Source organism: Chiloscyllium plagiosum, unplaced genomic scaffold (assembly GCF_037043375.1).
Source record: "Chiloscyllium plagiosum isolate Xiang-an unplaced genomic scaffold, Cpla_swu_hap1 HiC_scaffold_39, whole genome shotgun sequence".
NCBI lineage: Eukaryota > Metazoa > Chordata > Chondrichthyes > Orectolobiformes > Hemiscylliidae > Chiloscyllium > Chiloscyllium plagiosum.
Window position 1 is genome coordinate 74723012 of NW_028270177.1, and position 24820 is coordinate 74747831.

The 24820-nt window shown below is 40.9% G+C and overlaps 1 pseudogene across 1 annotated transcript; it reads left to right on the forward strand.

Moving 5' to 3' along the window:
* Nucleotides 1-1586: 1586 nt before the first annotated feature.
* LOC148138768 (Ig heavy chain C region, membrane-bound form-like) lies at nucleotides 1587-23513 on the forward strand (annotated as a pseudogene). Its single transcript, XR_015753836.1, has 9 exons — nucleotides 1587-1685; nucleotides 1814-2118; nucleotides 2905-2950; nucleotides 13584-13890; nucleotides 16971-17282; nucleotides 19227-19535; nucleotides 19991-20320; nucleotides 23155-23282; nucleotides 23422-23513. The product of XR_015753836.1 is annotated as an Ig heavy chain C region, membrane-bound form-like (transcript).
* Nucleotides 23514-24820: the final 1307 nt, after the last annotated feature.

A 24820-nucleotide genomic window follows, 5' to 3' on the forward strand; every position in this document is an offset into this window, starting at 1 on the left:
TTAATTGCTGCCAACTATTGTATCTGGCCGATTAAAGGGAAAATGAATCAGCTCAAGTAAAATCCTACCAAACAAACTATATTTTCCCATTAACTCACAATGGACACATTTCACTTGGCATTTCTCCCTTTAAAAGGAAAGTCACTGAATACAGCATTCACTGTATGACTATCAGAAAACAGGACATTGAATGCAGTGACGTTCTGGTTAGTTCAGCCTGTTTATTGAGTATCTTTAAAGCTCCTGAAAATGAAGTTAATGGATCCAAAATCCCACATTGAAATAACATTCGTTATCATCTCAAAGTAAATTAACAAATTTGAATTGGTTCAATCTCACATCACTTGTTACACCATTCTCTGATTCATGTATCTCATTAAAACTGAGTGGGCCCTTTATACATGGTTAACACTGGTGTAGTGTAACAGCGAATTTTTGCTGATTTTTATGAGTTAACTGCCCTGTCAGTGCTATCAGTGAGCAGAGAAATGTACTGTTTATAACCTACATTCGTGGTAATTATTACTGTAATACTCTCTAACTTAACCAAACATTCCTGATGTACCCAGACTGTTACATGCAATGGTTTAGACGTTGAGGATTAAAAAAAAAACTTATGGACTGTCTTGTTCTAGTTCATTAGATGCTCTTTCAAAAGTTTACCTAGGTGTTATGTATCACTGCGGACTCACATTTTGTTTCTCAGGCACACAGCTTTCCTTTACTGTGCATTTTAGTGTCGGAGCAATTTGAAAAAAAAAATGCAGGGAGAGACATTCTGCAATGTAAGGAGGTGCTTCTCATCTCCGGGTCCAAACTGTTTAGTGACATACACTCACATTCTGAACATAATCACTTTAGATATGCTCTATATTAGGTTGCCGAAACTGAATTTAGAAACGCAGATTAGAAATGGTATGTTATTTGGTAATGTGAGAGAGACTGAGTGACAGCAAAAATAAAGTCATTCATTTTGTTGGCTAATAATATTATTGAAGTTCTTTTTAGCTTTATCTGCTTGTGGTGGAATGTAAGATTAAAGGGAGTTAACTTCTAATTGAATATTCTAAATATAATCACTTTGGACACGCTCTGTATTCAGTTGCCTAAATTGAATTTTGAAATGTTTACTATGAATTACATGTTATTTTTTAGTGCGACAGAGACTTGCAGTATCCAGGGAAGAAAAGCTCAACTGTTTTATTAGCTAGTAATATGTTTGAACTTTAATTTTAGTTTTATCTGCTTGTGAATGAATGTAGAAATAAAGGGAGCTAACTTCCAGTTGAATTTGTTTTTTTTTTAACAAAATACATGCAACTATCATGTGAAACAGACCTGAAGCTACTCAAATTTACTTCCAAAGAAGCTATTCAGCAAAAGAAATATCCCAAGATGTGTATGTGTCCATGTTTAAGCAGAACCTCATGTAAAGACATGATCCCATGTGTTCGGGCTGTCCAAGCTGATACCAGGATCCAGTCTCAGCCTCCAGCAGGAAACCAACATGCGGAAGCTGTAAGCCTGCCCCTTCCGATGGCCATATAAATCCTGGGCACTGGACCGTATTTCAACACTCCTGGGTCGGCTCTGTTTAGAAAGATCTTAGCAGAACCGCTTCCCACAAGTTATCAGAATGATTGTGTCGACACTTTTTCTCAGTTTGTTACTGACTTTCTTATCATGTGAGTGTTTTTTGTTCAAGTCTCTCTTTGTGACTGTCTCAATGTTAGTCTACAGCAGGAATATAAAAGACTCAGCCATCATTTCATCAGCATTAATGCTCATGGTTTATTTGTTTTCTTTTTTAAAGGTGTCCAGTCGGAGGTTGTTTTGACCCAGCCAGAGGCAGAGACTGGCCGTTCCGCAGGCAGCCTGAAACTGACCTGTAAAACCAGCGGGTTCGATCTTAGCAGCTACAGCATGTACTGGGTCCGACAGGTTCCCGGACAGGGTCTGGAGTGGCTGCTTTGGTACTATAGTTCATCCAGCAGTAACTATGCACCAGCGATTAAGGGTCGATTTACTGCGTCCAAAGACACTTCAAACAACATTTTCGCGTTGGACATGGGGAACCTGAAGATCGAAGACACCGCCATCTATTACTGTGCAAAAGACATGGGTCACAGTGTTGTGCACAGCGACATCCTCATACAAAAACCACTGACAAGTGTTTATCTCAAATTGGTGATTTCCAGCATGGCAGGAGCGAGAAATAATGTGAGATGCAATTTAAACGCAATCCAGTAGTGCTAGTTTGTACAAATGTATAATTTTTTTCTACCTTCTTCGTGTTGATTGTCAAGTTAAATGCAGACCAAACCTGGAAAAGTATTCCAAGCTTTCAAAATGCAATGGATAGTAAAAGCTGGAATAATGCACCAAATCATTTTTAGAGGAGTGTGAATCACTGCTTTCTAGGAAGTGAAGAAATTCTCTGCATTTTACAGTTTACAGTCTGTCATAGTATTTGACACAACGTGTCTCACAGTGATATAACTGGGGTGACACTGCAATTATGATCAATACAAAAACCTATTCAGCCTCCATTGTTTGAAACTAGTCAGTGATTACTTCTACAAACCGTCTTAACTTGCACTGCAGTATTAGTCCTGTGCGGTTTAATGTCAGTATCACTATTTAATTTGTAAAAGTGTTGGGTAATTATCGATACACCAGTTGGGGATTTTGAGAATCAGCTCATGTGTTACTCTGTGAAGTATAAAACAGTATTAACTTTAATCAAGAATGTTCAGAATTCACTAGCGCAATTATGTGATGAAGATTTATCGTGACTTTATTTTGTCTGTGGTTCTGAAAATTTAAAATGATGGTAGATTTTTGATTTGTTTTATACAGAGCTAGTTATTGTGTGACCCAGTCCAGAGAATGTAACACTGTGACTATCTTGGCTCCTGGGGCCAAGGGACCATGGTGACAGTGACTTCAGGTAAGACCCTTGAACTTTCTTAGTGACTTTTTAAAAACTTTCTATTCATGTGACTAATTTCTGAATTAAATGAAACTCAGATTCTGTGCTGAGTTTGGTTTGGTTCGGATTGATTTTTGTTCAGACTGATTACAGACTTCAGTTAAGGCTCAGCAAATAGTTACAGTGGGGATGATGGAGTCAGTTACTCGGTGTATCTCTTTTTTTGATCAGATGGGCATTCTGTGTGGCTGGGTTACTTGAAACACCTAATGTCTCTTAATCAGTCAGCTATAAATAATGTTTAATGTCAGTGACACCCTGACTGTGAGTTTTATTATCAACAACAAACGCTAAGAAATCAAAGATGTTCGAGACATTACTAAACATGATTAAAATATGCTAAAATATCATTATTCACTTCGTGAATATATGTTCTTACCCTGATTATATTTTCGCATTTATTTTGTTAATTAGTTGATGACAAGCAGGTTAGAAACTGTCATAAAATTTTCTTGCGGTGCTATATTGCATTCTGTTGATGAGATTCTGAATTTGTTTTACTTGATTCTGTTGAATTGAGTTGATTGGATTTTGGCTTTGTTTTCGTTGATTCGGTTTGAACTGTGTTGATTGGATTCTGACTTTGTTTTTACTTGGTTTTGTTGAATTGTGTTGATTGGCTTTTGAAATTGTTTTATTTGATTCTGTTGAATTGAATTGTTTGGATTTTGATTATGTTTCATTCAAATCTGTTGTTTTGAGTTGATTGGATTCTGATTTTATTTTCCTTGATTCTGTTGAATTGAGTTGATTGGATCTTATTCAGTTTGTGAAATTGATCAGCGTTTTTATGCTTTCTGTAATCGGTGTTTTCTTTCTGGTGAGGAGATTGACTCTCTGGATTACTTTTCATTACCAATATTTGTGAAGTTCTTTGGTTTTTCATGAATCATTTCTGCATTTGTTAAACTTATATGACACATTTTTCTCTGCTTGATTGAAAACATTACACCCATTTGTAACGGTCTGAAAAACAACTTAAGGCAGAAACCCGGAAGTGTGAGAAATGAAAAAAAAAACGAGTTTTTAATGCATTGACTTTTAAAAAAAAACTCAGTTCTAATTGTAAACTAACTGAATTTTGTTTTGAGTAGCCTCAATCAAAATAAAATTTGGGACTAAAATCTGAAACTGCAGAATTGGTCAGATTATGTAATTGAAACTAACTTAAAATTATAATGTGATAATATTTGTCCAATCAATAATTTTGTTTTGACCATGAAGTGATTAATCAATATATGCCTTCAACCGCTCTACTGTGCGCTGCACAAGATTGTCATGATCAGGAAGGGTGTACAGGTTGGAAATAAATTGAACTGTTGCCAGAAACGTTACAGCTTTAAGTGTTAAGTCCCCTCACAAACAAGGCTGCTGTTATGACTTGTTATTTCTATTCAACTTAATCATTAGTTTGCTGGATTCTGAGCAGCTTTGTTTTTTTTTGTGAGGTTACATCATGTTCTTGGTTCTGTTGAAAATGTTTGCAGAGCTAGTTCCACTGCAAACACACCGTGTTGTGATCTGGTGATCGTTGATCTGTTGAGGAGGGACTGTGCTTGGGTAACATTAAATGTGTTATATTTGGGAAACTGTTTTTGGTTTTTACATTGTTTTTGCAATGTTAACACGGTTGGTGACAGTGAACCGCTCCAGGTTCCTCATTCAATGCAATCAGCATGTGAGGTGAAATTTCATAAAGCCTATTATTAAGTGAAAGACAAATCGCAAAGGTTTTAGAAATGAAGGGAAAACAGATACCTTTGGGCGCCATTTTTACTTAAAAGTAATAATTAAGGATTAATCTAATCCATGCTTTACAATCCAAATTCAGAACCCCACTATCTAGTTCAATCACAAGGTCTGTCTTTAAACAGTTTACAAGTCATAGAGAAATATAAATAGAATTCCAAAAGTCTAATGTTCTAATAGTTCTTACTGTTGAGCAAAAATGCCATGACTGTGTTATAATTGATCAAGAAACACCTTTCAATTCCGCTGTACACTACATACATATTTTTCTGGCTGGAAAAGATCATTGGCAAAGACCATTTGGAAATTCTGCTCAGTTCTATGAAGAACAGGTCAGTTTCACTGCTTTGATCAGTTTCACACGTAATTTGAGTTAATTAATTGTTATGTCCCTGATTAAACTGGATTTACAGGATAAAAATAAAACATTAACTGAATTATTTAATCTGCACAGTGCTTTAGGTGTTCCCAATCTGTGCATTTTTAATAAATAGTTACATTTTCCAACAAAATATCAACTGAGGAGTCATTCTTTCGAAACAACTGCTATAGTGAATTATGTGACCAAGGCCAAATTTCGAATGAATTAAAATAATCCACTCATGACCTCGCAGGGCAGCATGGTGGCTCAGTGCCAGGGTCCCAAATTCGATTCCACCCTCGGGTGACTGCCTGTGTGGAGTTTGCACATTCTCCCTGTGTCTGCGTGGGTTTCCTTCGGACTCTCTGGTTTCCTCCCACAGTCCAAAAGATGTGCAGGTCAGGTGATTGGCTGTGCTAAATTGCACACAGTGTACAGGGATGTGTAGGTTAGGGTGCATTAGTCAGGGGTAAATATACATTAGGGGGAATGGGTCTGGGTGGGCTACTTACTGTCCAGAGGGTCAGAGTGGAATTGTTGGGCCAAATGGCCTGTTTCGATACTGTAGGAACCCTACTCTTAAAACCATGGGAGTGCTTGCTGCAAACGCAGAGAATTCATTTTACATCGATGTGTTCAGACGGATGCAGAGTTCACAAATTTGCAGAAGACATGAACTGGAGGATAACAGAGCACATTGTTTATTCAGACACTGAAAAGAGAGTAATATTTATTTTAATTAATATACTTGACCGATTTATTGCAATGTAGCGATCGGAAGGAATCTGCTCACATTAGTTAAGTGTGACAATCATTTAGATTAGATTTCCTGCAGTATGTATCGGGCCATTTGGCCCAACAAGTCCATACCGACCCTCTGAAGAGTAACCCACCCAGACCCATTCCCATTCCCCTGACTAATGCACCTAACACGATGGACGATACAGCATGACCAGTTCACCTGACATGCACATCTTTGGATTGTGGGAGGAAACCCACACAGACACAGGGGAGATTGTGTAAACTCCACATAGGCAGCCACCCGAGGCTGGAACCGAGCCTGGGTACCTGGATCTGTGAGGCAGCAGTGCCCACATTTACTTAGACATCCGCTAAAGTGGGCAACTCCAGACAGAAGCATGTTTTCAATTCATACCATTTTAAACATTTTCGTTCATTAAAAGCAGTTAACAAGAAAATGACCTTGCCCTAATTCCTTCAACAGAAATGCTTTCCACACTGGAATGCAGTATTGACTTTATGCAGTGCATGCAAAATCTCCACAGTTCAAGGAACGTTTTAAGAATATGTAAAAATAATTTAGAGAATAATCCATTTCCTCAGGATCTGTGCTTTAATTGGCGATATTTCCCACCTCAATAATTTTGTTAAACACAATGACTTATTAAGTTTATTAACTCAGTGGTTATTTATGTTCATTGTGAACACATTCTTGTTCACATTAATCCTCTGGTTAGTTCCTCTGATGAATGTTCAATTACAGTGAATGTATTTGACGTGAGGAGTTGAGCAATGTATCCTCTAGGATTAAGTCTGTTGTGCAGTTTGTTTCAGTGCTATGTCTGACTAACTTGTCAATGGTCCTGACCATTTGTAAATTGTCCAGTTCGGATACCTGAATCTCAGACAGTTCAATTTTATCTTGAGCTTCAAAACCACTTTTATCTGCCAGAAATACAATATTCGATTAGGTGCCCCAGAATTGAGAGCCCTGACTAAGTTGTTCCAATCAGAACGAACATTTCAGGAACAAAAGGCAGATAGCAAGAGTTTTGAAATTGGTTGTTGGCAACAAGAGATATTTGATTGAGCGAGGCAGAGGGAAATATGCTGTATATTTTCTTTGTGCCTCAGTTATGCAGGACATATTCCGTGGCACAATGTAGAATCAGAATTTTTTTGCATCTTATTATTTGAAAACCTATTATCAGCTTTTAATGTCACTGGCAACGGTCATATTACACTTCAAAACATTTTAATCTTTTCCAAACTAAGTCGACCGTCTGGTGCAGCAACATTCACAGGGGAAAGAGGAAGGGAGTTCTAGGTTGGAATCCAGTGACAGTGAATTGATGGCAATGCAATTCCTAGATTTATTCCTCTGTAGTTCCCATAGAGTTTGAACAATTTGGAGCTGCTGTCAAAGCATTCTTCGATAAATGTTGAAATGTTACTTTCATTGTACAAACATTCTGGAACAATCCCTGGTTGTTGGAAGGTGATAATAACTAACATGGTTTATGTATTGTCAAAACATGTGGGCTGTGTTCTCCGTGATAGTGTCAAGCTCATTGTATTCAGGTCTGTTGTGATGTTGTAGTAGAGTCCCTGATTCTGTGCCAGGTGGCCTGTGTTCACTTACAACCTGTTAGAGAGGTATGTAACACAATCTCTTATCAGGTTACTTCAGTGCAAGAAAGCAGATTGACATGTCTGGGTGTTTGTTGGAATTCCACTCACAGAGGCCAATGAAATCTATTCAATCGCTGTCCTGACTTGTGTCTCTTAGATATTAAACAGAATTTTGGTGGTTAGCAGCTTTTTCCAGATCAATATTTGTTCACAAGCTTTTGAGCATCGCTAGATGGGGTTAATGGAGTAAGTGCTCAAAGAAATCCCAGCTTTTGATCTGCTGTTCTAACAATATCATTTATAACTAATCCAGAATGAATCATTTTCGAAGCATATTTGATGAGATTATGCTTCGGCTGGTTTACTTTATATTAAACCAGTGCTGTAGCTGAATTTGATTGTTCAGTACGCTGGGAGTTCCGCTGAATCCAACACTTGCTGCAGATGGTGATAGCTTTTCAGTTGGTCTTCAATTGCTATCTCAGACCATCCAGTACCTCTGCTAAGAATTCTATTTCCAACAGGAGTCAAGCCAACGTAATCACTGTTTATCTCAACAGGTGTGAGCTCTTGTGCCAAAAACATGAAAACAATTTGGTGAAGGGGGGGGGGGGGGGGGGGGGCGGGGGGTCTCTGGATGCGAAAGGTTAACCTTGCCTTCTCTCCCCAGGAGCTGCTAGACCTGTTGAGTTTCTTCAGAAATTTCTGTCTTTATTTTGGTTTTCTAGCATTTAAAGTTTGTTGTTTCATTGAAAAAAATTCTGTTCGATGAAACACGTTCTTCAGAGAAAAGATGCATTTGAACAAATTGCGCATGGTCTGAGATATTAAATATCAGAGAATCATTGAATTGGAGCGCCCTGATCTCGAGCTGTAGTTTCACAAGAAACTATTATGAAGTAACAACACACTCCAGAGCGCAGTGGCTGCTGTAATTGGGTGGAAGTTATTTTGATCACTCAGATAGAGAATGTCAATGACCCCGTTCCAAATAATCAACAGAAGGTTTTTTTTACAGCATGTGTGAAACAATTAATTTGTTGAAATATTTTAATAAAAAGTGTTCACCACCAGTGCTAGCTTAATGAATGACACAATGATAGGAAGGTAGGAGCAAGAGGAGGGCACTCAGCCCCTCGAGCTGTTCCACCACTTACTTCGATCATGGAGCATCTGTGAGCTAAATCCACAGGTCTCCCTTTGGCTAAAACTCTTCAACACCTTTTATTAACAAGCAAAAACCGTCCCAGATTTACTGATTCGACTGCCCGAAACACCATTTCTGGAAGACATTCCTGTGAGTACTGTGACACAATGAGGCTGGAATTAATTGCTCATGAAAGTAAACTTTCAATCTCTGACAATTTCCAATTGAAACATCCCAATCATCATATTTCTTTAATTTAACACTGTACCTCCCTGGAATAAAGAAATATAATGTGTGATTGCCTTGCTAAAAATGAGGGAAGCTTCATTCCTATTGTATGGTTAAGAAATAGCTCTGTTCATTCAGTGAAAACACAGTCAAATCACGCAAAAGGAAACCACGTCATCTTGTGTAGACACACAAGTGCCTCAAATAATTTTCAATTCTTCCAGTGGTTGTTTGAATCTCTAGACAGGTGTGGAAGTGTCAGACTTTTTATATCGCCTTGAGAAACCAGTTATCATCAGTCTATTTGAATTGCTGAAGTTTGTGTGGTATTACCACATTCACAGCGCTGTTAGGAAGTGAGTCCCATGGCTGTGATTGAGGAAGAGGAAACGGCAGAGAAATAGTTGAGAGTCAAGTTGAAGTCTAATTTGGAGGAGAGCTTTCAGGTGAAGCATTTACACGCATGTGCGCCCTTATCCTCAAGGATCACAGCTTTGGAACATGCTGCTGAAGGGACATGTCAGCATGCAAACTGGGAGCTGAAGAAGGCCCCGCGGCCCCTGTAGAATGCTATTCCATTCATGGGAACATCATTATTCTCGCTGCTCACCAGTCTTCCCAACACACCGATAACATTGAACCTGATTGTTTACTGTCCAGCAAAAGAATGGTGAAACTTTGGAATTCTCCACCACAGAAATTGATTCAGGACAAAACATTAAATGATTTCAATAAGGAGATAGATTCCTTCAATCCTTAAAAAAATGCTCCGGATATGTGGGAGAAAGTCAAACAGGGTACAATATTGGTTGAAAGCCATGAAAACATTGAATGGGGCATGGTTTGTAAGTTTGCACGTAACACCAACATTGGTGGTATAATTGGCAGTGAAAGTTATCCAAACGTACAATGAGATCTTGATTAGCTGGGCCAATGGGCTGAGGAGTGGCAGATGGAGTGTAATTTAAATGAATACGACGTGTTGCTTTTTGAGAAGACAAATCAGGTCACAACTTACAGAGTTAATGGTAGGGCACTGGATAGTGATGTTGAACACAGGGCCCTGAGGGTCCAGACTTATAGAGTCTTACAGAGTTCATGGTAAGGCACTGGGTAGTGATATTGAACACTGAGGACCCTGAGGGTTCAGACTCATAGATTCTTGAAAGCGTTGTCTCAAGTAGCTAGTGTGTTGAAGGCATTTGGCACATGTACCTTCATTGGTCAGAGAGCACTGAGTGCAGGAGTTGGAGCTTCATGTTGTACCTGTCCAAAACATTGAAATGAACTGCCAGAGGAAGTGGTAAATGCAGAGATAGGTCCAACATTTAGAAGACATTTGAACAGCTCCAGGAACTGGATAGGTCTGGATGGATATGGGCCAAAGGCAGGCAAGTGGAATTAGTTTAATTTGGGAACTCTGGTCAGCATGGATGAGCTGGACCAAAGGAACTGTTTCTGTGCTGTATGACTTTATGACTCACTGACTTTATGGTGGAGTGGGCTCAAAGTTGGAAGGTGGTGAGCAAGTGAGGGGCTAGATTGGGCATGTGGGAGAGTTTGGGCTGATAGGCTGTGAGGTGTTGGCTGGCTGCTGGGTAAGCTTGCATGCACTCTGTCTGGCAAGGTAGCATCAAGGTAAATGGTAATGGTCACAGGATAATTTGGTCGAATTGTGCTTGGTAGGTGAGGGGTAGTTTGAGCTGAAATGCAGGAGGTCTGTCTTTGCCAGGCTGGTTTATGGAGAGGTGAGCAGCATGCCGGGCTGGTTAGTGTAGAGGTAGGCAGGATGCCAGGCTGGTTAGTGTTGAGGTGGGCAGGATGCCAGGCTGGTTAGTGCAGAGGTGGGCAGTGTGCCAGGCTGGTTAGTGCAGAGGTGGGCAGAGTGCCAGGCTGGTTAGTGTAGAGGTGGGCAGTGTGCCAGGCTGGTTAGTGTAGAGGTGGGCAGTGTGCCAGGCTGGTTAGTGTAGTGGTGGGCAGAGTGCCAGGCTGGTTAGTGCAGAGGTGGGCAGGATGCCAGGCTGGTTAGTGCAAAGGTGGGCAGGATGCCAGGCTGGTTAGTGTAGAGGTGGGCAGTGTGCCGGGCTGGTTAGTGTAGAGGTGGGCAGAGTGCCAGGCTGGTTAGTGCAGAGGTGGGCAGGATGCCAGGCTGGATAGTGCAGAGGTGGGCAGGATGCCAGGCTGGTTAGTGCAGAGGTGGGCAGTGTTCCAGGCTGGTTAGTGTAGAGGTGCGCAGAGTGCCAGGATGTTTCGGGGGTGGAAGGTCACTGTAATGAAGTGACAGGGGACGTGTTGTCAAAATGCAAAGCTCGGAGTCTGGCAAAATGGTAGGTGGTAAAGGACAGATGCGAAAGGAGCTGGGATGCAATGTGCACAGGTTGACTTGGGTAAGGTGAGAGGTCAGTGATCATGGACTGGGGTCATGTCTTGGGTAGTGGGCTTTTGTCCGAGGTTGTGAAAATGATGGTGCCAGTTCCAGTCAGGGCCAGATTCACCATGGGCCAGGTGCAGGGCGGCAGGAGTGTAAATGAGTGAAAGGAATTGAGATCATATGTCCATCTGGAATATAGAACATAGAACATTACGGTGCAGTACAGGCCCTTCAGCCCTCAATGTTGCGCTGGCCTGTGGAACCAATCTGAAGCCTATCTATCCTACGCGATTCCATTTACATTCATATGTTTATCCAATGACCTTTAAAATGGCCTTAAAGTTGGCGAGTGTACTATTGTTGCAGGCAGTGTGTTCCATGGCCCAACTACTCTCTGAGTAAAGAAACAACCTCTGACATCTGTCATCTATGTCCTCTCCTGCTAGCCATCACTATTCAAGGAAAAAGACTTTCACTGTCCACTCTCTGTTTATCTTTTATGTCTCAATTAAGTAACCTCTCAACCTTCTTCTCTCAAATAAAAACAGCCTCAAGACCCTCATCCTTTCCTCATTAAACCTTCCCACCATACCAAACAACATCCTGGTAAACCTCCTCTGAACTCTTCCAAAGCTTCCACATTCTCCCTATAATGTGGTGACCAGAACAGTACACAATACTCCCAAGTGCAGCCACACCAGAGTTTTGTACAGCCGCAGCCTAACCTCATGGTTCTGAAACTCATTCCCTCTATCGGTGAAAGCCAACACAAAGTATGCCTTCTTAATAACTCTATCAAACTGGCTGGCAACTTTTAGGGATCTATGTACATGGACACCGAGATCTCTCTGCTCAGCTACACTACCAATATGGATTGCCTTGGATGTGTTTCGTGTGATAGGGGTTGTGTGTTCCGGGCATGAATGGGTGTATAGCAGGGTCGGGTTTGTCAATGTGAGTGGGAATTTAGGTCTAGACAGAATAAGTGCAGTGGTTAGTCTGAGACATGAGATTTGGTGGTGAACTGTGTGTCAGTTTGATAGTTATTAAAGTTAAAGATTACTTGTTCATTTCTCAAATCATATTTACGTAAATACTCAGCTGTAACACTCCAAAGTCTCTGAACCTTACTGGTCCTCCATTTTGCAGAGGCCTACAGAATTCAGATAATTGTAAATGAGATGTTTCAACTTCCAGACAATTGGCATGAGTTCAGCCCTGACAGCCATCCTCCCCGTCCCAGTGCTCAGCTCCTGCCTGTGCTGCTGCTGCAGTGACCTCCCTCCCAGAGAGAACATTCTGCCTTGCATTGATAAGTGAGGAAGGCTCACTGGACCTGATTTCCAAGTATGGGGACGGCAAACACGAGGGGACACAACTTTAAAGAGAGGGGAGATAGGTATAAGACAGATGTCAGAGGTAGTTTCTTTACTTATTGAGTAATAAGGGTATGGAATGCTTTGCCTGCAACGGTAGTAGATTCGCCAAGTTTAAGTACATTTAAGTCGTCATTGGGCTAACATATGGACGTACATGGGATAGTGTAGGTGGGATGGGCTTCAGATTAGTATGACAGGGCAGCGCAACATCGAGGGCCGAAGGGCCTGTACTGAGCTGTAATGTTCTATGTTCTATGATTCACTCTGACTTCTCTCCGGGGGTACGGCCAGCTGTTAGGTATTTCCAGCAGCACGGCACCTCGTGGGGCAGCACGCTGGTTCCATGGTTAGTGCTGCTGCCTCACAGTGCTAGGGACTCAGGTTCCATTCCAGCCTCGGGTGACTGTCTGTGTGGAGTTGGCACTTTCTCCCCATGTCTGTGTGCGTTTCCTCCCACACTCCAAAGATGTGCAAGTTGTGGGAATTGCAAATGTTGTGTTCAGTGATTGGGAGTTTCGGTGCATTAGTCAGGGTTAACTGTAGCATAATAGGGTAGGGGAATGGGTCTGGATGCGTTACTTTCCAGAGGGTGGGTGTGGACTTGTTGGGCCAAATGGCCTGTTTGCACACACTGTAGAATTTCGATGAATCTGCATTTCCTTGGTTTGTAGTTTGTGAAACGTCTCTGCTCTTCACAGCAATCCAGTGAAAGTATCACTTGCTGAGATCTTCAAACAGTTACTGGGGTGGGATCAGGATGTTCTTCCTAAATTATATGGTAATGGTCAAGATCGAGGGCATGTTTCTAAAGAGGGAACCAATGATCATGATCAGCAACTGGTAGGAAACAAAAAAAAACCCCAGTTATGCTCTCGACTTCAGCGGGAGCATACTGGCAAACGTTTACACTGAGGATACATTTGAGTAACTGATAAGGTCAAATTAACAGAAACTAACATGCTCAATTGGTCATTCTGTTGTAGAGACACCATCGCTCCCCACACTTTATGGCCTGGTCTCCTCCTGTCAGGAGCACAACACCGGTTCTGTGATCTTTGGTTGTTTGGCGATGGACTATTCCCCTGACGTCACCAAGGTAACCTGGAAGGAAAGGTGGGGAGCTAATCACGACTGGATTGAAGACTTACCCATCAGTGAGAAACAAGAAGGGAACCTACACCCTGAGCAGCCAGTTAACCCTGCCCGGGTCAGCGGTAGATTGCCCCAGCAAAATCTCCTGTGAGTTTCAACACAGCGGGACACACAAGAGCAAAGAAATGCCATGTCCAGGTACGTGTTGTAGGAACTGAGATAAACAGATCATCTGTGATTAACATGAATAAGGCATTATTTATAACCGTTTTCATAGATTCACCTTACATAGCACAGGAAAAAGGCCCTTTGATCCACCCAATTCACGCCTATCAATAACAGCCACCTAACTATTCCAGTCTCATGTGCCAGCCTTGTGTGACTTGCCCTTGCAAGGATACTTCATACTTATAATGAGGGGCTCAGTCTCTACATGACTTATAGGTGCTGAGCTCCAGGCTAACACCACCCTCTGTTTGATTTTGTTTTCCCCTGAGATCCACTTGGAACCTCCTGGCCTTACCTTCACCCTGTGCCCCTGAGGCATTGATCTCTCCATCAAGGGGAAAGGTTTCATCCAGTTTACCATGTCTATGCCTAAAATAATTCTAGACATCATGATAATCTTCTCCCTAATTCTCCTCTGCTCCAAGGAAAACCCCTGTCTATCTAAACTAGTTTCATAACTAAAACCCTCCAACCCAGTCAAGATCCTGGCAAATCTCATCAATACTGCCTTCAGTGTAATCACATTCCTTCCATAACATGCACACAAGGCTTCAGTATGGCCTAACCAGTGTTTTATTAAGTTCCAGTATCATCTCACCACTCTTCATTGTCAATGTCTAGGCTAATAAAAGCAAATATCCTCCCACCTTCTTAGCCTCTTTATCCAGACGACACAGTACTATAGGGGATCGGTGGGTACATGCACCAAAGATCCTCAGGCCTTTCCAGGGTTCCACCATTCAAAACGTCATACCTCACAGATTCTTCTGCCGATTTACGTCATCTTACATTTATTCAGAATAATTTCCATTTGCAACTTTTCTCTTCACATACAATCAACCCTTTTATATCCTCCTGCAATCTAAAGCCATTATGCTCATGACTTACCAACATGACAGTTTTCATTTCATCTGTGAATTCACTGGTTAATCCTCCTAAATTTGAATCTCAATCATTGGTATGTAAGAGAAATAGCACGGAAATCAACACTAATCCCTACAGAACACCAGGAGACATAGATTTCCAGTCACGCAGACACCCGATGACTATTATCCCCTGCTCCCACCACTCAGCCAGTTCTAGATCCAATCTGTCAAATTAACTCGGATCCCATTGGCTCTGATTATTGCTATCATCTGGACATCGAATTATCTCTATGAAAACTACTATCAAATTGTTACACGTGACTTCCTCTCAATAAAACCGTGCTGAAAATTGTTGATTTATCTTGCAAATGAAGACTAATTTCACTTCTCAATAGTTTCCTTTCCACTGAGACTAGCTTGACAGATCTGTGTTTTCATTATTTATCCCTTCCTTCGTCCTGCATAACAGTGCAACATTGGCTGATCTACACTCACTTGGCACAACTGCTGTGGCCAGACAGGAATTCTAAATTATTGTCAGCGACCCAACTATTTCATCCTTTGCATCGCTCAACCGCTTGGTATACTTTTCACCTGCCCTGGAAATATAACCACTTTTCATTCAGCAAGACAACACAGAACGTCATGTCATGTGTCCTAATTTCTGAAAGTACATCACAACACCCCTCCATGATTTCTGTCCCCACACTGTCCCTCTTACTAGTGAACACTGACAGAACACATTCGTTTTGACCACAACCAAATCCTCCGGCTCCACTCCAATAATAACACTTAATGGGCATTATTGTTTCCCGAATAATTCTTTTATTATAAATGAGTCTGTAACTTTTAAAAATATTTTCCTTTATTTTGACTGCTATTATTTTCTCATGATCCCTTTTGCTCTTCTAATTCCTTTGTCTTTCAAACTCCCCCTTGCACGTTCTGTACTCCATATTAGTTTCTATTGTTTTGAGATTTCAGTATAGACCGGAAGCCTTCCTTGTTTCTCTTTATCTCCCCCTCCATGCCCTTTGGTGTCCAGAGCCCGCTGCATTCTTGGTCCCACGCAGTGGCTTCCTGGGAAATGTCCTCCCTGTGATTTTCCTACCTCTTTTTTAAATGTGTCACACTGCTCTGACTCAGATTTACCAATAAGTGTCAGCTTCCAGTCCACTCTGGTCAAGTCATTACCTGATCTTACTAAAACTGTCCTTCCCCTTTTCAGAACTTTGGGCCAATTTCTATTCCTTTGCAGTACAATCTGAAATCCAACTGATTCACGATCACTGTCTGCAAAGTGCTCCACCATTGATGTTTTACCCACTGGGTCGACTTCATTCCCTAAAGTTAAGTTCAGGTTCACCCCTCTCTTGCAAGGTCTGGATTAAAATTCTCTGTATTAAACACATACTTTGTTCAAATATTCTCCAGGGGGCATTTTCAGAATTGTGCTCCCTCTAAATTTTTGACAAAGTGAATATCCAAGCCTATGCTGAGGAAGTTAAAAACCTCTTTTCATTCCCGTATTTAATTTACATGTCTCTGAAATTTGCCCATGTATTTGCACTTGGTCTTTTGGACCTATAGTAAGGTCTATCGTGCTCTCCCAGTAGTTACGTTTGCTGTATTTTGGTTTTGAAGTACTGTCCATTTGCCTTTGTTCAAGGAGGTATCCATGATTTCATTTCTCTTTACAGCCTAAAATACTCTTGTCAGAATTGCGACAGAAGCAACATTCTGTACCGCACACCCACGCCCCCATCATTTTCCATCTTTCCCTGTCTCGCCTGAAGGCACCAAATCCTGGAATATTGAATAGCCACTCCTGCCCGGCTCTCAATGTCTCCGTGATAGCAACTGCGTCATTTCCTCATATATGCCGGTAATTAATCTGTCTTGTTCATCAGACTCTGTCATTAAAACGAATACCATCCAACGTTGCTATCTCCTTCTGATTTAACCGGCCTATAGTTTCTCTGCCTCTTTGACTCACTTGCAGTGTCCTATAATTTTAGCCTTTCACATTGTCCTGCTGATCTTTCTGTGTGGATCCTAGCTTCTCCAGCACTCTGCACAATTATGATTCTTGTATCCATTAACCACAAGAAACCTTGATATATGAGAACTGATTGTATTTGTTATGAAATTCGTCGGATAATGTATGCGATGTATTTCCTAAAGGTCCAGACATTCTCCCACCAACTCTTCTCCTAACTGTGAGCTCCAGTGAAGACATCGCAAGCAGCAAGTTTGCAACCGTCGTCTGTTCAATCATCGATTTCCATCCGAAGTCAATCACCGTGAGTTGGTTGAAAAATGGCCGACCCTTGGATTCTGGCTTCTTCACGTCTCCCGTGTGTGAGGCGGACGGGAACTTCTCGGTGACGAGTCGGCTGATGGTCCCTTATGGTGAATGGTTCAACAGCGCGGTCTATACCTGCCAGGTCACTCATGGAGAGAACACTCAAAGTAAAAACATCACCGCACTCCAGGGTAAGAGACACAGACTGAGAGAGCTACAAATCACTCTGAACTCTGATGTGAATCAAACACACTAATTTATCAGGCGTAGTAAACAGCACGGTACAGCTTCTCATTTCCCAACATGCCACGTATCTCATTTCAGTTTGAGTGTTACATTAGCATTGCTCATAATTCAACCTTTTGGCAAGTCAGAAAAGCAGGTTTCCTCTCTGTTGAAGATAGATATATAGACAGTGAGCTTTGTTAAATAGTTTGTTGCCTGACCATGCTGGGAGAGGCATTCAGAGTGCTGAATCCTTGCCTGGTAGCCGCTTCGAGGATAGGTTTGGGGTGGAGGGGGGATATTGGAGAGATATCTGATTGAAACATAGAAAATACTGAGAGACTGAGGTCGAGTGAATGTGGAATAGGTGTTTGACTGGTAGGCGAGACTAGGACCCAAGGGCACAGTCTCAGGGTCAAAGGGGCACCGTTTAGAACTGAGATGGGGTGGGTTTCTTCAGCCAGAGAGTGATGAGTCGGTGGAACATGTTGCTGCAGAGTGCTGTGGGGGCCAGGCCATTGTGTGTACTCAAGCCAGAGATAGATTGGCTCTTGTTTAGTACGGGGAGAAGGCAGGAGAATGGCTTTAGCCTGAAATGTCGATTTTCCTGCTCGTCGGATGCTGCCTGACCTGCTGTGCTTTTCCAGCATCATTCTGATCGAAACTCTGGATTGGCCGAACAGCCTTATTCTGCTGCTATATCAAATTGACGTGGTTAAAATATGCAGTGACCCTTACTTGAAAATAAATCAAAATGCGTTCAATGCTTCATTCCCTGCTCAGGAATGACCTGTTGGTTGGACATTGTACGACATCGATTTTTATCTGGTACTGAGCTCTTTAACTTCATTTATGGGATCAGACCACAGACCAAGTGGCTATCACATTTGATGAACTGGGATAAATGTGATCTCACTGAGCTTCTTTAAGATGCTCTCTGTAATTAGTGGATGAGGCAGGAGAATAAATTCTGGTGGGAATGCTACAATAGGGATGAATGAACTCGGAACTTGAGACAGGCTGATTTCGCCTGTTTGGGGTGGCGATGTTCACACAGTGAGTAGTGGATGTCTATAAAATTAGTGACATTTCCATCGCGTTTGTAGATTAATTTAAGACGCTTTTGTTTGTTTTTTTTTCTCTCCTGCTCTATGAAGAAATTAAAAAATGCAGCTTGGTAAATAAAGTGAAAGTACAGACCAGTTATGAACTAACTGAATGGAGGGAAAGACTTAAGGAGATGGGTGTCCTTCTCGATATCCAATGCTGTACTCAATGTCTTGTTTTCAGATCTATTCCAAACACAGCCCACGAGGAACAATGACATAAATTAGAGAATGACATCACACCAATAACGCAAAGTATTTTTAATCATGTTAAATATAATGAACAGAATTTCCATTGCTGTTCACCGCTCCTGTAACACTTTAGAACTCTGCAAAGAGAATAGTAATTATTTATTATAATCTGTCCAAAATTTGGGATGTGATTTGGCAGTCAGTGTGACCAGCAGCACTTGCACCTAAAGGTTATGAACATGGAAATGAACTCATTATATTCAGATTACTCTTGTCACAAGTATCAATAGATGGTCTTAAGTGAGAGACAAACTCCGAAAGAAAGATAATTCCATGGGTTACATGATGGTATCTTCGATGATTTTACTTTTTTCACAGGTTTCACTTGTTACAAAGCCAGTGTTCTTTCGGAATAATTACACAGGGTATGTTATAGGTAATCACAAATGTTTCACAGATCAAAATACATCAACAATAGTAAGCATCGTTTCAGCAATAGTTGGATTTGCCATTTTGAAGGTGGTGTCTTCACCCTGTGAAGGAGTAATCTGAAGATTGGCTGTTTGTATCAGAAAGGGGCATTTTTCATTGACTTTGATTTTTGTTTCATAGAAGATACCGAGTGCCACCCTAACACCGTTAAAATCCTCCCACCGCCAGTAGAACAAGTCTTACTGGAGGCGACGGTGACGTTAACCTGCGTTGTGTCCAATCTTCCTTCTGGAGTCAACGTGACCTGGAAACAAGAAAAGAAGCCTCTGAAATCAGAGATTGCTGAGCAGCCTGGAGAGAATCCCGACAGCGTGATCAGCAAATTAGACATTTCTACTGAAGCCTGGCTGAGTGGCGTTACTTTTGAATGTGTGGTGTACCATCAGAATCTACCGACTCCGCTGAGAGACTCCATCCACAAGGAGAAAGGTGAGCAGTGAGATTAAAGCACAAAGGATCCCATGTGTAATCCAGATCCAGTTCCATCAATGACAGGCTTTGATTGGAAATGAACCAACACCGTTAGGGGCATTAATGATGCATCTGAAGGCAGGGTAGCTAAGTAGCTGATTCAGAAAAAGATGGACCAAAGGATATTGTACTCTGATTAAGTCAGATAAGGTGGGAAGAAGCCTGGGTTGTGACGTCACCATCAGCAATGACAAATGGCCAGAATGTCCTCGTTGTGGGCTGGAAACATGGAGGCAACTTTCACATTAAACTTTACTCTTTTTAATGAACAGTATGTGTACCATACTGCTCCTTTAGAAAACGAAAGTGAATAAATCCCAAATTAAACATGGCGTATTTAAATATTTAGTGAAATTGTGATATTGGTTCAGGATTTTTTTGGTTGATTTATTTTTGTCTCAAATATTCTGCAGTGACTAATCCGCTGGAGCCATCAGTGTCGGTCCTTCTGCCACCAACAGAAGAAATCTCCGCTCAGAGGTTTCTCTCCCTCACCTGTTTAGTGAGAGGTTTCTCCCCCCGAGAGATCTTCGTCAAGTGGACAAACAATGACAAGCCGGTGAATCCCAGTAACTACAAGAACACCGAGGTGATGGCGGAGAGCGACAACACTTCCTTCTTCATCTACAGCCTATTATCCATTACAGCGGAGGAGTGGGCCAGCGGTGCTTCTTACTCCTGTGTGGTGGGACATGAAGCGATTCCATTGAAGATCATCAACAGAACAGTCGATAAATCCAGCGGTAAACCGAGTTTTGTAAACATTTCACTTGCACTGAAATGTTTACAAAACATTTAATTACAAAACTGTTAATTCATGTCAATAAAAATCTCAAAGTTGCATTTAATAATTCAACAGAAGTAATGAAGTGTTTTTTTTCTTCCAGTTGTGAGTTAAATACTGAATTAGTTGTTTCTCACTCTGACTTACATTGCATCTGTGTAGTTAAAGTGGATTATTAACAGGTCTGTAACAAGTGTCTTGTGCAGTTAATGTTCTCTGCTCAGATACACCCTGGGTCAGAGATAGAGTAAAGCTCACTCATTGCAGGATTCTGCCAAGGACGTTATCCATCCTAAATCCCTCTGTGACAAAATCTGACAATGTCCATTTTATGTCAAGGGTAGGGCACGAGTTTTGAACTTGGTGTTTTGATTTCCCCCAATTCTTACAAAATTCATGTCAGTTTTAAACTGCCAAATTGCACCAATTGGAAATGTAAATTTAAGACACTTTAAAATTAAATTTGATTGGAACATACCAATCGTAAAGAGTGCAGAACAGTTTGAATGAAACCTTTGTTTCTGGGGATCTTGCGCCAGCGCATGAGTTGACACAGTGTATCTTCACTTTCACACCAAAGAGAATCAACAGATAAGTTGTTGTGGAGCAGAGGGGAGGGGAACGATGAATGGTCTGTCCTCTTGCTCCCTGTGCAGAGTTTTCATGGTAGATGTCTCTGTAATGTAACCCAGTTGCGAACAGGAACAGTCAGCTTCTTGCTTACTGTCCAAAGATTTAACATTTCCATGCAAAACAATACCTTTGAAGCATGTTAGACACGCTTGGCTCTGTTAACAAATGATAACATTGATTCCCATAATCCAAAACTGGTGTTTGCATCGTCCCAGTTTGAATTCCATAGTTTTGTCTCAGTTTTCTGGAACACATGGGATCAATTCTGGTATTCGAATACCTGATATCATTTTGTTTCACATACAGAACACAAGTAGACATTTTCTAATAAACATATTCAGAAATGTTATCTCTGGGGCAGTGGGGATTTGAACTCACGCCTTTTCTCTCAGAGACAGAAGTTCTATCACTACAACAGAGGAGTTGCTCATAAAACGCTTATCTCTGTACAACGATGGGAAATGTTTCCTGCAACACCAAGGTCAAAATCTAATTATGGGGAATGCATTAAAATTAGAACAATATATTAGAATAATAAAAATTGCAGTCTGGTATAAGAACAGATACAGAGAGATGATCGCAAATACACACGTAATGACACATATACGGGCTCTCACCTAAAGACACATATTTATGTGCACACTCAAATGTGCATATAGATAAGATGTCACACACGCATACTCGCACAGAGCCACACATGCAAGTGGTACTTGAACACTCACCTAAGCTCATACAAAAACTCACATACACCGAAAGAAAATCATTTGCACAAATGAACAGGAGTACTCACATATAACCATGAGAAACATAGACACACGGTAACACACAAATGGGCATGAATACATGTACATTCATACAGCACAATGCGTACAGACATACACACATGAACACACAGATACAAAATCTGAAAAATGTCCTCCCACATGTCAACTCACACAGGCACGTAAGTGCACAGAGATAAACATTAATATCATTATTTTCCCATTTTTAGAATCACAAACATACGATGACAGAGGCAGCTTAATTAGTTATTTTTAAACCACATTGATCAGCATGTATACAATATCACACGCACACACAAATTCAGAGTCTCACATGCAGACACACAAGTGCATAGATGAACAAATAGAGGGGCGTTTATTAAATAAGGATAATGGGCACAAGGATCAGCAAGTATCCACAAACAATAGCACAAACAAGCTGATCAGGAGATGGTTTGGGAAAGATTGCCACACAAGCAATCATCATCATATAAATATAAACATCCATCAAAACATAACATTGCATGCTAACATTTATTAAGCATAAACATGAAAATAACCTAGTTTAGGTAGGATCTGAAACAGACACATAAGCACACGTTTTAGACAGCACGAATGAAAAGTGAACACTCACAAAGACATTACAAGATAAGCATAGACAGCAACGAAGTGGCATATTAGCATGATGATGCTTACACACTGGGAAAAGACCAAAATTAAGGTGCACAAACACATGAGCACACCAGCAGTAAAGGAACAGGAATATGTTTATTCATGCACAGACTCCAACATGGGCAAGAGAGAAGTAAGAAACTCTCATAACCACATACACAAACATTAAAGGGAAACCAGACACACCAAGCAGTAGATCAAATAAATTAAGGGACACACGTACAAAAACATATTCCTAAATATACAGATCCTTCAAACTAAAATATGAAGCAATGTCCTGACTGTGATGTCACTTATATTCATGATTTGCCAAGCAATTGGTCACCAATACAAAAGATGAGAATCACATTTGAACTTTTATTCAGTGAGGGCCACAATTTTCAACCAAAGTGCTGTCACAGCCTATATTTAAAATATAATGATATAATTAAAATCATCATTCGTAATAAGCGTTCCTCAAATAATAATATCCTTAAATAATAGATGAAAAGAAAAATAATTTAAAACGTTCTGACATGGACAATGAAGAAAGAACATGTGCAGTTAGTATTTGTAATTTCTTGCTGAGTCAATAACGCACTAATAGATACAGATAAGAGTCACACTTGAGAAATACCTGACCGCTTTATGAAGATGTAATGGTCTCCAATTACATGACTTGGATGCAGATAGATCGATCTGGATCAATAAACAATCTAAATGCGTTCTCTCGGCTTTATATTCATAGATTCAATAGATCGCACTTGGATTGAAGACTATGAGGATGATAACAGCAACATCTGGACAACTGCTTCCACGTTCATCACCTTGTTCTTCCTGAGTATTTTCTACAGCGCTGCCGTCACTCTGGTGAAGGTGAGAATAATCACATCTTTCTCACACCAAGCAGCCCAATATGTTTTGTGAAATCTCTAAGTGTGCCATTGAATAAACATTAAATCTGAAAGTCCCTGATCATAAACATCTGCGTCATTGCTTTCTCTCTCTTTTCCAGGTTAAGTGAATGACTTGTGGACCCCTTTGATTTTCCTGGTCTGCTTATCAAGGTCTCTGAATTCCCAATCTCCAATCTGTCCTGTTGCTGACTCTAACAGTGAGATGACTTCAGTTTATCAGTGTGTAACTGAGTCAATTATTGATGGATTTTCCTTTTTACTTTGATATCTTTGAGATGGTTGTGGTTGGAAGAATTTGTAGCTTCCCAGTTGTTTGAAGCCCGTTTGTTTTGTTTTTATTTGTTCCTTACTCAGAATGGTTGCCTACCCTTTCTGATGAGCCTTTGTATTCCCTTTCTTGTGACTGTTACTGATGTACAGAAAATTCCCAGCTCACAGCGCATGTGTTCTCGTCTCAATGTGGCATCCAGCCATTATATTCATTTCTGTTAGCTTTTACATCAATCTTTTGGATAAAAATGCTTTCTGAAATGGTTAATAAATCTCGAATGAATATGCACTAATCTTGAGTTTGCTTAATTCTTTCTTCAAGGCCAGTCAGTAATAATACATTTACCAACATCCTACTCCTTTCCCAGCCAAATACTTTCACTTGTTCTGTTTGATTGTATTTTATCCAGTCATTTAGTTTAATGCTGCGCTACTATGCAGCCCACTAATGTAAATACATCTTTCACACGATATGCCTGATGGAACACTCCAGAGGCAGAATGATTAGAGAACATTTCCGCTTATGCACCAAGGGTCACGGCCTCGGGTCACCTCATGATAATTTTATAGGCTCCACCAGAAGCCGAAAAAAGGCAGACAACGGAGTTTGAAAGTTTACTCTACACTGTCTAAACTAAAAGTACTCCCAATGTCAGGGCAGCCTGGGTTAGTAATGCAGTAATCGCCACCTAAAGCGCCCAACGAAACATTCATCAGCCAAAAATGTCAACGTTCAGTCAGGTATTCAGACACAACACGTGCACAATCCAAGGGCGGATTCTCAGAACTGGAGTTTTTCTCACACAAAAATCTCATGGAGCGCAATTCCTGGGATCTACTTGACACACCATACCTGTCAAATCCCAGGGAATGAGACTGAGATCTGTCTGATACAGGGATATTACTGAACAGCAACCCTCAAAAATAATAAATCAGAGGGCGCTGTGATCAGGCAAGGCACAGCTCATGAGTACCTGAAATATTCAGCCATTGAGATCTATATGACGCAAGACGGAATTGAGAACCAATCATAGCAACTGGTCACAGAGTCTGGAAACTATCAGCAGAGGAGAACATTCTCAATTTCTCAGAGTTGGTGAGGTGTATCATCCCGGGAATAGTGTTGTGAATCAGTCACACACCCAATCTCATAACTTTGCATTTTTTTCAAAAACATGGCACCTGAAACTAGGTGCAACATTCCAGGTGAGACAAGAGACTTTTTAT